Source organism: Ranitomeya variabilis, chromosome 2 (assembly GCF_051348905.1).
Source record: "Ranitomeya variabilis isolate aRanVar5 chromosome 2, aRanVar5.hap1, whole genome shotgun sequence".
Lineage (NCBI taxonomy): Eukaryota > Metazoa > Chordata > Amphibia > Anura > Dendrobatidae > Ranitomeya > Ranitomeya variabilis.
The window spans coordinates 40,135,676-40,148,985 of NC_135233.1; the positions used below are offsets into that span (position 1 = coordinate 40,135,676).

The 13,310-nt window shown below is 45.5% G+C and overlaps 1 long non-coding RNA gene across 1 annotated transcript in view; it reads right to left on the reverse strand.

Moving 5' to 3' along the window:
* Window positions 1-1,402: 1,402 nt before the first annotated feature.
* Window positions 1,403-13,310, reverse strand: part of LOC143809059 (uncharacterized) — a 61,870-nt gene continuing 49,962 nt past the window's right edge. Inside the window, exon 3 of the long non-coding RNA XR_013222049.1 lies at window positions 1,403-1,566. This is a non-coding gene — a long non-coding RNA (uncharacterized LOC143809059). The remainder of the gene's footprint in view (window positions 1,567-13,310) is intronic.

Sequence of the window (13,310 nt, forward strand, 5' to 3'; positions counted from 1 at the left end):
ATTCACCGAATGTCCATCTACCTTCATTAAAGGGACTTTAGATAGATGACGATAGTTCGCAGGTCTAAGAATTTGCTGACAGGTTCCTTTTAAGTTTTACTCAGTGTGTAAAATAAGGGGCAGGTCACTAAATGATCAGTGACCTCTCATAAGCCCATAAACATGCATATGTAAGCAGAGCACCACATTAAGCCCCCCCCACAGGCGGCCCCGGCGCGCGAGAATCTCATTAACTGAAAACTGCAAATAAAGATTTAACAACAACCACAAGATGGATTTCATCACCAGGTATCATTTTAATCAGTATAATGGTGCCAACCTGACCATGTCTGTAGTTTACTGAGCATAGTCCTGCTGACAGGTTTAATTTAAGTGAAGTAATCACTGAACCCCGCCATACTTCACTGTAGGCATCACCAAGCCATCACTATGTTTTATTATAGGCATCACCGAGCCACTTCTATGGTTAATTGTAGGCATTGACAAGCCTCCACCATGCTTCATTGAAGGTAGAATCTACTTTTCAGCATATGCTTCATTCTTTCTCTTCCAGACATAGCGCAGATCCATAGACTAGGAAAGTTCCAGTTTTATTTATTGCTCCCAAAACTTCTGTCAGATGGTTTAGAGAACATCGGAGATGACTTTTCTGTGCTTTTGGGTCAGTTGATGCAAAGTATTGGAGTTCGGACATGGAGACATTGATGGAAGCCGGTGATAGCTTCTTCTTCCTGCCATGTCCAGATGATATAGGCAGTGTCTCTTTGAACTTGCAAAATTTGCTTCCAATTGTATTTCTAAGAAAATTCTATGTATTTACTATCTTTTTATATTATTTTCCATAATAGTACAAGGTAATGATCTCTTCTCTTTTTGTACTACTCTCTTGACAACCCAAGGATATTAGTGACCCGCAGACCATTGCCCATGAGAAGTAAACAGAGATTCCTCAAGAATGCTGCCAGAAGCAGTTGTCTGAATATACATCACGTCTGCAGCAGGTCATAACAGCCATAGAGGCTCTGCTAACTACTAAAAACACTTATGGAGGGGCTGAATAATTCTGAGGCTGCAGTAGTCAGTACAAGTGGAATTTGGTCAAGAATTTGTAGAAACCACTTGTTATCTTAGTTGTGTTGAGCTATTGAAATTCTTCTTGTTTGGTTTATTGCAAATGACGGAAAGTATGTAAACTTTACCAATAAACCTAAGTGATTTGCACTGAGGAAGGGGGTAATAATTTTTACTGCAACTTTATAATATGTCAGTGTTAGATCCCAGAGTATTGTGCTGGTAAACAATAATTTACGGTATGTTCTGCAATTCTGAGAACTTTCCCAAGGTTGCTTCATCTTGTGATCTTGTTTACTAGAAAGCTTATGAAACTCTTCTAAGTCGTCCTTTTACTATTACTCGTGTAATGAAAGTGGCCGATCTGAAGAGTGATGATCACAGCAAAGAAAATCCAAAGAATGTACCAGATCTCACTTCTACAAGATTTAACCAGTTAGACGTCCTTCAGAGATATTAGCAGAAATAATAGATGCCAAAAATGTTCTCCTATACCTGGAAAAAAAAATACATAGATGTAGAGGACATAAAGAAGTGTTACCTTCTGTCCAAATTAAAAATTTACAGATGTTGGAAAAAGTCACAGATGATATGGAGTAACATTTGATGGAATGGAGTAACATTTGATGGAATGGAGTAACATTTGATGGAATGGAGTAACATTTGATGGAATGGAGTAACATTTGATGGTATGGAGTAACATTTGATGGAATGGAGTAACATTTGATGGAATGGAGTAACATTTGATGGAATGGAGTAACATTTGATGGAATGGAGTAACATTTGATGGAATGGAGTAACATTTGATGGAATGGAGTAACATTTGATGGTATGGAGTAACATTTGATGGAATGGAGTAACATTTGATGGAATGGAGTAACATTTGATGGAATGGAGTAACATTTGATGGAATGGAGTAACATTTGATGGAATGGAGTAACATTTGATGGAATGGAGTAACATTTGATGGAATGGAGTAACATTTGATGGAATGGAGTAACATTTGATGGAATGGAGTAACATTTGATGGTATGGAGTAACATTTGATGGAATGGAGTAACATTTGATGGAATGGAGTAACATTTGATGGAATGGAGTAACATTTGATGGAATGGAGTAACATTTGATGGAATGGAGTAACATTTGATGGTATGGAGTAACATTTGATGGAATGGAGTAACATTTGATGGAATGGAGTAACATTTGATGGTATGGAGTAACATTTGATGGAATGGAGTAACATTTGATGGAATGGAGTAACATTTGATGGTATGGAGTGACATTTGACTACACAAATGGTTCATATGTAGCCATGGAAACACATAAACATAGCTGCAGACTCAAAACAACTGAATTCTATTTTTTGGGTGCAATGGAAGAAAAATAATTGCATAAGGGTATGTTTCCACGGTCAGGATGGCCGGCAGTATCGCCGCAGCGGCGAAGCCGCTCGGCACTATGCCCCGCCCCCTTTCTGGGACGCGATGATGCCGGATGTGTTAACTCTTCACATCCGGGATCATCGCTGTCTCCCATAGCGCCCTGTGTTATGCCTTGCGGGGACGCTGCGTCCCCGCAAGGTGTACGGACATGCTGCGATCTGAAAAGACGCGCAGCATGTCCGGAGTCGCAGGGAAGACTGATGCGGGTTTCCACGCATAGTGGAGACGGGATTTCATAAAATCCCCTCCACTATGCTGGAACATCTGGACGCTGCTTGTTTGACGCTGCAGCTCTGCGCAGCGTCAAAGAAGCAGCGTTTCCTGACCGTGGAAACATACCCTAACTGTTTACGGTTTTTATACATCATACCATTGAGCTTTGGTGCGTTATATTTCGTGACGATCTAATTTGGAACCAATTTAATCATTGACATTGAATCAGGAGCAATTTGTTAGTATAAGGTTATGATAGACATTAGTACCTCCACAAACCGGAGTGCTTGGAATAGTAAGTCTATATATTATGTGGCACATATTTTCATGTTTTTGTCCATTTTCCATGACGCTATGCGTCTTTAAAAAAAAAAATCAGAAAACTGGCTATTCTGACTCCATAACGAGGCTGTGGGGCTCTTTAAACAACATGTCTATGGATGTCTGCATTGAGCCAGTACTCACACTAGGAGATTTCATCAGATAGCTTCAACTCGACTGCAGAGGCACATGTGAAGATTCCAGATGAAGTTTATTCTCAGGCTGAATTCTTGTATTATGCACAATAGTAAGAATAGCAGTAAGTAAAAAGACAATTCTGAACCAGAGATATACAGAGATGAACCTAGAAACTATCTAACTAGGGAAGAAGGGAGGGGTTACTGATATCAGAGCTGGGCTACAGGCAGAGCCGCACTGGGACAAAAAAAAACCCTACCACACAAACCCCACCAGCCCAAAAACTATAACACTCCCCACCCCGATCAGTGAATTTTGCTTTACTTTGTCGTGCCCCTTACAAATATCTCCTTTTAGGAGAGTAAAGCCATATGTGAATGCCGTCACAGTGTGTATCATTGCCCACCAGGCTCGGACTGGCCCACCGGAGAACCCAAGGATCCTCCGGTGGGCCCTGGCATTGACACCTACTGGCATACTGGCCAGAAGCTGCCTAGGGCCCCCACTGCTCCAGGGCCCCCCCCCCTCCGGCCGCCGGCCTCCCACCCTCCTTGAAGACGATACTCACCCTGCTCCAGCGATGCCTGGTCTCGGCGTCTGCACTGCAGCTTGTCCTGAATGAGCGGTCACGTGGTACCACTCATTAAGGTCATGAATATGTGCATATTCATGACCTTAATGAACGGTATCACATGACCGCTTAGGCAGGAAGAAGGTGCTGCGCCGGGAGTCGGGACAGAGCGCGAGGGATGGCGGCGCAGCAGTGTGGGAGAGGTGAGTATGAGGGACGGGGGGATGAAGGAGGACTTAAGCCATTGCGCCATGCAAGATGGGAGCAGGAGCGGAGCGGAGGGGGCAGGGGGTGTGGAGAGATAAGCCATGCATGCAGGGGGGAATATGACTGAGCCATGCATACAGGGGGGATATGACTGAGCCATGCATACAGGGGGGAATATGACTGAGCCATGCATACAGGGGGGATATGAGCCATGCATACAGGGGGGAGTATGACTGAGCCATGCATACGGGGGGGGGAGAATATGAGCCATGCATACAGGGGGGAATATGGGCCATGCATACAGGGGGGGTATATGAGCCATGCATACAGGGGGAATATGACTGAGCCATGCATACGAGGGGGGGGGGGGAATATGAGCCATGCATACAGGGGGGAATATGGGCCTTGCATACAGGGGGGTATATGAGCCATGCATACAGGGGGGGAATATGAGCCATGCATACAGGGGGGAATATGACTGAGCCATGCATACAGGGGGTATATGAGCCATGCATACAGGGGGGAATATGACTGAGCCATGCATACAGGGGGGAATATGACTGAGCCATGCATACAGGGGGGATATGAGCCATGCATACAGGGGGAATATGACTGAGCCATGCATACAGGGGGGATATGAGCCATGCATACTGGAGGGGGGCATTATACAGTGTGGAGAACTGTGTGGCCATTATACAGTATTGAGCATCGTGTGTGGACGTTATACAGTATGGAGCATCATTTGTGGCCATTATACAGTATTGAGCATCATGTGGGATCATTATACAGTATGGAGAACTGTGTGTGGCCGTTATACAGTATGGAGCATCATGTGTGGCCATTATACAGTATTGAGCATCATGTGGGATCATTATACAGTATGGAGAACTGTGTGTGGCCGTTATACAGTATGGAGCATCATTTGTGGCCATTATACAGTATTGAGCATCATGTGGGATCATTATACAGTATGGAGAACTATGTGTGGCCGGTATACAGTATGGAGCATCATGTGTGGCCATTATACAGCATTGAGCATCATCTGGGATCATTATACAGTATGGAGAACTGTGTGTGGCCGGTATACAGTATGGAGCATCATTTGTGGCCATTATACAGTATGGAGAACTGTGTGCGGCCATTATACAGTATGGAGAACTGTGTGTGGCCATTATACAGTATGGAGTATCATGTGTGGTGGCCGTTATACAGTATTGAGTATCCTGTGTGGCCATTACACAGTAGGGAGCACAGTGTGGCCATATTTTTTTTTTTTATAATTATTGTATAATTATTGTATATAATATAGTATATATATGGGATCAGCAACGCTAAATGGCTGTGGTTGGGACGTGGATATGGGTGTGACTAGTTGTGAAATGGGTGTGGTCAGAGGCGTGGCCTAAAATTTGCTGCGGCGCACTACGCGCGCCGCAAACTTTATACCTCCTTCCCATCTTCAAAAGTTGGGAGGTATGGTACCACATTTGCCAGATCACGGCAAGTGCCGCAAATCCCATAGGGAATGAATGAGGCCGAACGCAGTGTTGCTGTAAGTGATCCGTTATGCGGCAGATGCAGAAAAACTGCCGGATCTGCTGCAAAAGGCGACTTTCACATCAGCGATTCTTACCAAAGTCACTGCCGATAGTGTCATACTCACCAAAGGGGGAGGCAGCACTAAAAGTGCCTCGGGCAGCAGAAACTCTAAATACGGCCCTGGGGGGCTACATTATATTCTGTGGGGGGACTGCATTATACTCAGGGTACTACATTATATTATGGGGGGCTAAATCATACTATATGAGGGGGCTACAGTATACTCTATGGGGGGCTGCATTATATTCTGTGGTGGAACTGCATTCTCTCAGGGGACTACATTATATTCTGTGGTGGGTTGCATTATACTATATGAGGGGGCTGCATTATATTCTATGGTGGGGACTGCGTGATACCTGAGGGGGTTGCATTATATTTTGTGGGGTGCTGCATTATATTCTATGAGAGGGGACCGCATTATATTTTATGAGGGGGCTACATTATATTCTGTGAGGGGGCTACCCCAACCCTTGCTACATAATTAAGGCGTGAGCTACCTCATATTATACCCTGATATTAGCGCTTTTTACCGCACAATTGGTGGTCTTGTATCTATTTCTATGTAGCTACATAGTGGGCCCCAAGCATGATTTTCTCTGGTGGGCCCAAGGTGCTCCAGTCCGACGCTGTCGCCCACAGCTGCATTTACATGGCGTTCTACAGAGCTCTGATTTTCAGGATCATGGGGGTCCCAGCAGAATTATGGGCACCTCATAGTGCTACATACAGAATAATGAGCCCCATATAAAATAATGGACCCCATATAATGCTCCATACAGTATAATGAGCCCATAAATTGCTCCATACAGAATAATGAGCACTATATGAGCACTATAATGAGCACTATATTTTGCTCAATACAGTATAATGGGCCCCATATAATGCTTCAGAAAGAATAATGGACCCCATATAATGCTCCATACATTATAATGGGCCCAAATAATGCTCCATAAAGAATAATAAGCCCCCATATATTGCTCCATACAGTATAAGGAGGCCCATATAATATTTCATACAATATAATGTGCTCCATACATAATGGGCCCCTTATAATGCTTTATACCGTATAATGAGCCCCATGTAATGCTCCATATATGAGCCTCATATATTGCTCCATATAGTATAACTAGCTATTGAACCCGTTCTACACCCAGGTGGCGAGCATTTATATTGGTATATGGTCTCCATCCTGGTATGTGCTGCTCCATCCTGCGTCCCCATCCTGTCATGTGCTGCTTCCATCCTGCGCCCCCATTCTGTCATGTGCTGCTCCCATCCTGCGCCCCCATTCTGACATGTGCTGCTCCCATCCTGCGCCCCCATTCTGACATGTGCTGCTCCCATCCTGCGCCCCATTCTGTCATGTGCTGCTCCCATCCTGCGCCCCCATTCTGACATGTGCTGCTCCCATCCTGCACCCCCATTCTGACATGTGCTGCTCCCATCCTGCGCCCCATTCTGTCATGTGCTGCTCCCATCCTGCGCCCCCATTCTGTCATGTGCTGCTCCCATCCTGCGCCCCCATTCTGACATGTGCTGCTCCCATCCTGTGCCCCCATTCTGACATGTGCTGCTCCCATCCTGCGCCCCCATTCTGACATGTGCTGCTGCCATCCTGCGCCCCAGTTCTGTCATGTGCTGCTCCTATCCTGCACCCCCGTTCTGTCATGTGCTGCTCCCATCCTGCGCCACCGTTCTGTCATGTGCTGCTCCCATCCTGCGCCACCGTTCTGTCATGTGCTGCTCCCATCCTGCGCCACCGTTCTGTAATTTGCTGCTCCCATCCATTTGCCCCATACGCTGCTCCATAAAGGTTTATGGCCCCCATAAGATGCTCCATAGTATATGCCCCCGTACACTGCTCCATTATGGTTGATGGCCCCCATAAGATGCTCCATAGTATATGCCCCCGTACACTGCTCCATTATGGTTGATGGCCCCCATAAGATGCTCCATATTATATGCCCCCGTACACTGCTCCATAAAGGTTTATGGCCCCCATAAGATGCTCCATGGTATATGCCCCGTACACTGCTCCATTATGGTTGATGGCTCCCATAAGATGCTCCATAATATATGCCCCGTATGCTGCTGCGATATAAAAAAAAACAAATACCATACTCACCTATCGTCGCTGGGCGCCGAGTGCTGGGGGGCCTGAGCAGGCGGGGACACCGGCGTGCTGTGGGGGTCAGATGCCGGTATCGCCGCCAGCTCAGGCCCCCCAGCACTTGCTATACTCACCTGTTTGTCCCGTTCCAGCGCTGCCCGCCGCTTCTTCCGGCTCCTCTGGCTGTGACTGTTCAGTCAGAGGGCGGCGCGCATTAAGCGCGTCATCGCGCCCTCTGAACTGTGAACGTCACAGGCAGAGGACCGGGACACGGAGACGGAGCCGCACGCAGCGCTGGAACGGGGGACAGGTGAATATACTTACCCTCCTGGCGGTCCCTGCCTCTCCGGTGGAGATCGCGGTGTGCGTTCAGTGTTTACACATACCGCGATCTCCTGGGAGCGTCACTCTGTGGGGTCCAGACTGCGCCGGCGCTTGCGCAGCTCAGTCTATAAAGGCTTCGGACAGAGTGACGCTCCCAGCGTTATATTATAGATGAGCCCCATATATTGCTCCAGACAGTATAATGAGCCCCATATATTGTTCCATATATGAGCCCCATATATTGCCTCATATAGTATAATTAACCCCATATAATGCACCCATATATTGCTCCATACATAATTAGAACCATATAATGCTCCATACAGTATATGATGGGCCCCATATATTGCTCCATACAGAATAGGTCCCATATAATGCTCCATACAGTGTATGATGGGCCCCATATAATGCTCCAGTATATGATGGGCCCCATATAATGCTCCATACAGTATACGATGGACCCCATATAATGCTCCAGTATATGATGGGCCCCATATAATGCTCCATACAGTATACGATGGACCCCATATAATGCTCCAGTATATGATGGGCCCCATATAATGCTCCATACAGTATATGATGGGCCCCATATAATGCTCCAGTATATGATGGGCCCCATATATTGCTCAAAACAGAATGGGCCACATATAATGCACGATATATAATAGGCTCCATATCATGCTCCATATATAATGGGCCCCATATGATGCTCCAGTATATAATAGGCCCTATATATTGCTCCAAACAAAAATGAAATACTCACCTCTCCTCACTGGCCGCTGCTCTGCTCCGGACTCCTCAGCATCGGCGTCTCCTGGCTAGAGAGCCAGTGCAGAGGCACTGTGACTGTTCAGGCAGGGGGCACACACTAGTGACATCATTGCACCCTCTGACCCGAAGCTTCACAGTCAGAAGACGGGGAAGACACCGTAGCGGAGGAGCAGGGAGAGGTTAGTATCGCAAGTGCCGGGGCCCTGAGAGAGCAAGCAACATTTCCGTTCCATAGCAAAGAAATGTTCTGTTTTGGATCCGAAACGTTGCCACGGAGGCTAATAAAGAGTCTGCCACTTTTTTCACAACTTATCGTATACTGTATATACAGTACAGACCAAAAGTTTGGACACACCTCATTTAAAGATTTTTCTGTATTTTCATGACTATGAAAATTGTACATTCACACTGAAGGCATCAAAACTATGAATTAACACATGTGGAATTATATACTTAACAAAAAAGTGTGAAACAACTGAAATTATGTCTTATATTCTAGGTTCTTCAAAGTAGCCACCTTTTGCTTTGATGACTGCTTTGCACACTCTTGGCATTCTCTTGATGAGCTTCTAGAAGTGGTCACCGGGAATGGTCTTCACTTCACAGGTGTGCCCTGTCAGGTTTAATAAGTGGGATTTCTTGCCTTATAAATGGGGTTGGGACCATCAGTTGTGTTGAGCAGAAGTCTGGTGGATACACAGCTGATAGTCCTACTGAATAGACTGTTAGAATTTGTATTATGGCAAGAAAAAAGCAGCTAAGTAAAGAAAAACGAGTGGCCATCATTACTTTATGAAATGAAGATCAGTCAGTCCGAAAAATTGGGAAAACTTTGAAAGTGTCCCCAAGTGCAGTGGCAAAAACCATCAAGCGCTACAAAGAAACTAGCTCACATGAGGACCGCCCCAGGAAAGGAAGACCAAGAGTCACCTCTGCTTCTGAGGATAAGTTTATCCGAGTCACCAGCCTCAGAAATCGCAGGTTAGCAGCAGCTCAGATTAGAAACCAGGTCAATGCCACACAGAGTTCTAGCAGCAGACATGCAGCGCCCCAGAGTCCTGGTCGTTGCAGTACTGTTGCTCCGCCACTAAGGGGAGTGATGGTACGTCTGATGGCACTTAAGGAGTTCACCTGACCAGGTATCACAGTCACACATTACACTTCACACTCTGGCCACCAGGGGGAGCAAAGGGTTCTATGTATTAGGCCACTCCTCACAATTTGGTAAAACTGGGGGCTGGATAGGAACTCAGGAAGAAGCTGACTGGGTTTTGCCCAGGCAACACCTGGTGAGAGAAGAGGTTGCTTGGGAAGATTCAGGGGGGGTCCCTGTCAGGGGTGGGATCCTGACAGAGGCCTAGCGAACAGAACAGATCGTTACGGAGCCGCGCCTGCACTTCATTGCAGCGGTATCTTAAGAAAGGATAAGAAGCGAGGTTTATTGTGGAGAAGTGAGAAACGAGATCACAGCACAAAGGAGAGAGAACCAGTAGGAGTCGTGCCCCGAGATCGGCAACATTCTACTGAGGCGCGTAGCCGGTGGCCGGAACGCCGAGGAAGTATTGGGCCCCAAGCAGTACTTCAAACAGCAGCAGGACAGTTAATTATAGGTTAGCTGCCTCACCTAAATCACCTAATGAAGACAATGGAGGCAATTGCGGGAGAGGGGCGTCTCTAGGGTCCCTATAAAATAACTCCAGGCCTACCCCGTCATACGGGTGCGTCCTATCCATATCATCTGGGGGACGGAGAGAAAGAACAGAAATATACACGACAGTTGTGAGGACTATCCCGTGGTGCTCAGCAGGGAAGTACTACAACACCCAGGCGCTAGTAGGTAGGCACTGATTTCCACCTGCAAAGGGAACTCTGGATGTGCCTTCGGACCGGCCGGTCTCAGCCAGCCCTGTTAGCAGTGCTCTGGATTGCGGATCCCGAAGCCTTCAGTAAAGAGGTAAAGAGACTGCAACCCTGTGTCCTCGTTATTTACTGCGACCTGCACCACCACCTACACCTTTCATTGGGCGCCCCTTAGCAGGACCATGGACCGGGTCGGCCCACCGTGACATCCTCAGAACCGACAGACCCGGTACCGAGTACCCCGCCGTCCTGCGTCTGGGGGCCGCTCCAGACACATCTCTACAACAACTGTTAAAAGGAGACTTTGTGCAGCAGGCCTTCATGGTAAAATAGCTGCTAGGAAACCACTGCTAAGGACAGGCAACAAGCAGAAGAGACTTGTTTGGGCTAAAGAACACAAGGAATGGACATTAGACCAGTGGAAATCTGTGCTTTGGTCTGATGAGTCCAAATTTGAGATCTTTGGTTCCAACCACTGTGTCATTGTGTGACGCAGAAAAGGTGAACTGATGAACTCTACATGCCTGGTTCCCACCGTGAAGCATGGAGGAGGAGGTGTGATGGTGTGGGGGTGCTTTGCTGGTGACACTGTTGGGGATTTATTCAAAATTGAAGGCATACTGAACCAGCATGGCTACCACAGCATCTTGCAGCAGCATGCTATTCCATCCAGTTTGCGTTTAGTTGGACCATCATTTATTTTTCAACAGGACAATGACCCCAAACACACCTCCAGGCTGTGTAAGGGCTATATGACCAAGAAGGAGAGTGATGGGGTGCTACGCCAGATGACCTGGCCTTCACAGTCACCAGACCTGAACCCAATCAAGATGGTTTGGGGTGAGCTGGACCGCAGAGTGAAGGCAAAAGGGCCAACAAGTGCTAAGCATCTCTGGGAACTCCTTCAAGATTGTTGGAAGACCATTCCCAGTGACTACCTCTTGAAGCTCATCAAGAGAATGCCAAGAGTGTGCAAAGCAGTCATCAAAGCAAAAGGTGGCTACTTTGAAGAACCTAGAATATAAGACATATTTTCAGTTGTTTCACACTTTTTTGTTAAGTATATAATTCCACATGTGTTAATTCATAGTTCTGATGCCTTCAGTGTGAATGTACAATTTTCATAGTCCTGAAAATACAGAAAAATCTTTAAATGAGAAGGTGTGTCCAAACTTTTGGTCTTTACTGTATATAAAATAGTCTAAAATAATCTACAATTAAAAAAAACAAACAGATAAAACAATATGTCCAGAATGTAGAATTAATCAATTTCTAGTATTTAGCGCATGTCCATAGTCAACTAATACATATATTTCCTATTTTTTGGCAGCTCTGAAGGTCCAGTCCGTTATGTCAGCACCTTTACGCAGCATCTCCTACCACCTGTGTGGTGCGGCATCACGCGCTCACATTCTAGCTCCATGGCAGACTCGCACCGCCTCGAGCAGGGAAAGGTGCACGAGAACTTCACATGATTATTTGAACTTGGTGACTCCACAAAATAGACTGTAAATTACCAGACTCCCAGCTGAAGATATAATAAACCATAAATGGCAGAGATTTATTATTGACATGTTTGTAAAAACTGAACTGAGGCAACAGTGGTGCAATCACATGACTTTTTTTATTATGTAAGTTTATGCGTTTGTTTCCTTTCTGGTAACTTTTCACAATAAGATGTTGTGTTTGTACATGGGGAATAACATTATTTCTGGCCATTATATGACCTGTATATTTTTTTTACCAGTTTTTCTTCTCTCTGCCGACCTTATCTTTAATTTTCACATATCGCTGAGCTAGTGGGTGGAGACTGCCTGCCATGATGTTTCCTAAATACTTCACACTCATACATGATCTATTCCTGCTCTACTGTCCCTTTGCAGCACATATTCAGAAGCAACAACAGCATGGAGGACATAATACAAAAGTACTGAGCAGTGTAGCCGTGAGTCCAGCTCTAGGATGAGATAAAACACTTACTAGAAAGCAGCAACACCAAGTATGCGTGTGATTCTGCTTTTCTTTCTCGCTGTAATCTGATCCCTCAGTGTTCTTGCAGCAAATTTTGTTCGGAGCCTGCCAGATTAATGCAGTTTTTTCAGACTAATATTGTTGAGTTCAAGGGTAAGGAGAAGTTTCTTATCAGTGGAGAAAGAAGCAAATTCCTTTGATAAGATATTGCAAAGTTTCTTATTTTCACTTGTACTGCTGACTTATGCAACGTTTGTTGAATTTCCACATAAAGCAAACTCCCAGCCACAAAGTTTCACAGTTTGCCATAAAGTATCTTTCACTTTTAGAACATATCAAGAAGCTGCTTTTCTGTCCCTCAGTCGCTCTCTCATGTCTTCCTTGCAGCCCCTCACAATGAGAGTATAAAGGAGGAGGTACAGAAAGGAAAAAACACATAGTTGGGTCTTTTTTGGCCATTGTGCAGCCATTTCATATAATATAATTACACTATAAATATTTGCTATCGTGTCCATTGACCCACAGAGTAAAGTTTACCGGTCAGTATTACTGCACATTGAAACCCATCCCAAAAACAATGGTGGAAATGTTTTTCATTCCACCCTACAAAAAAAAAAAAAAAAATTGTTTTTATGTTTTTTTTTCAGACATTAAATGGTACTATTGAAAAAAAAACTCTCCCCCCCAAAAAAACAAGTCTTTATGTCGATGG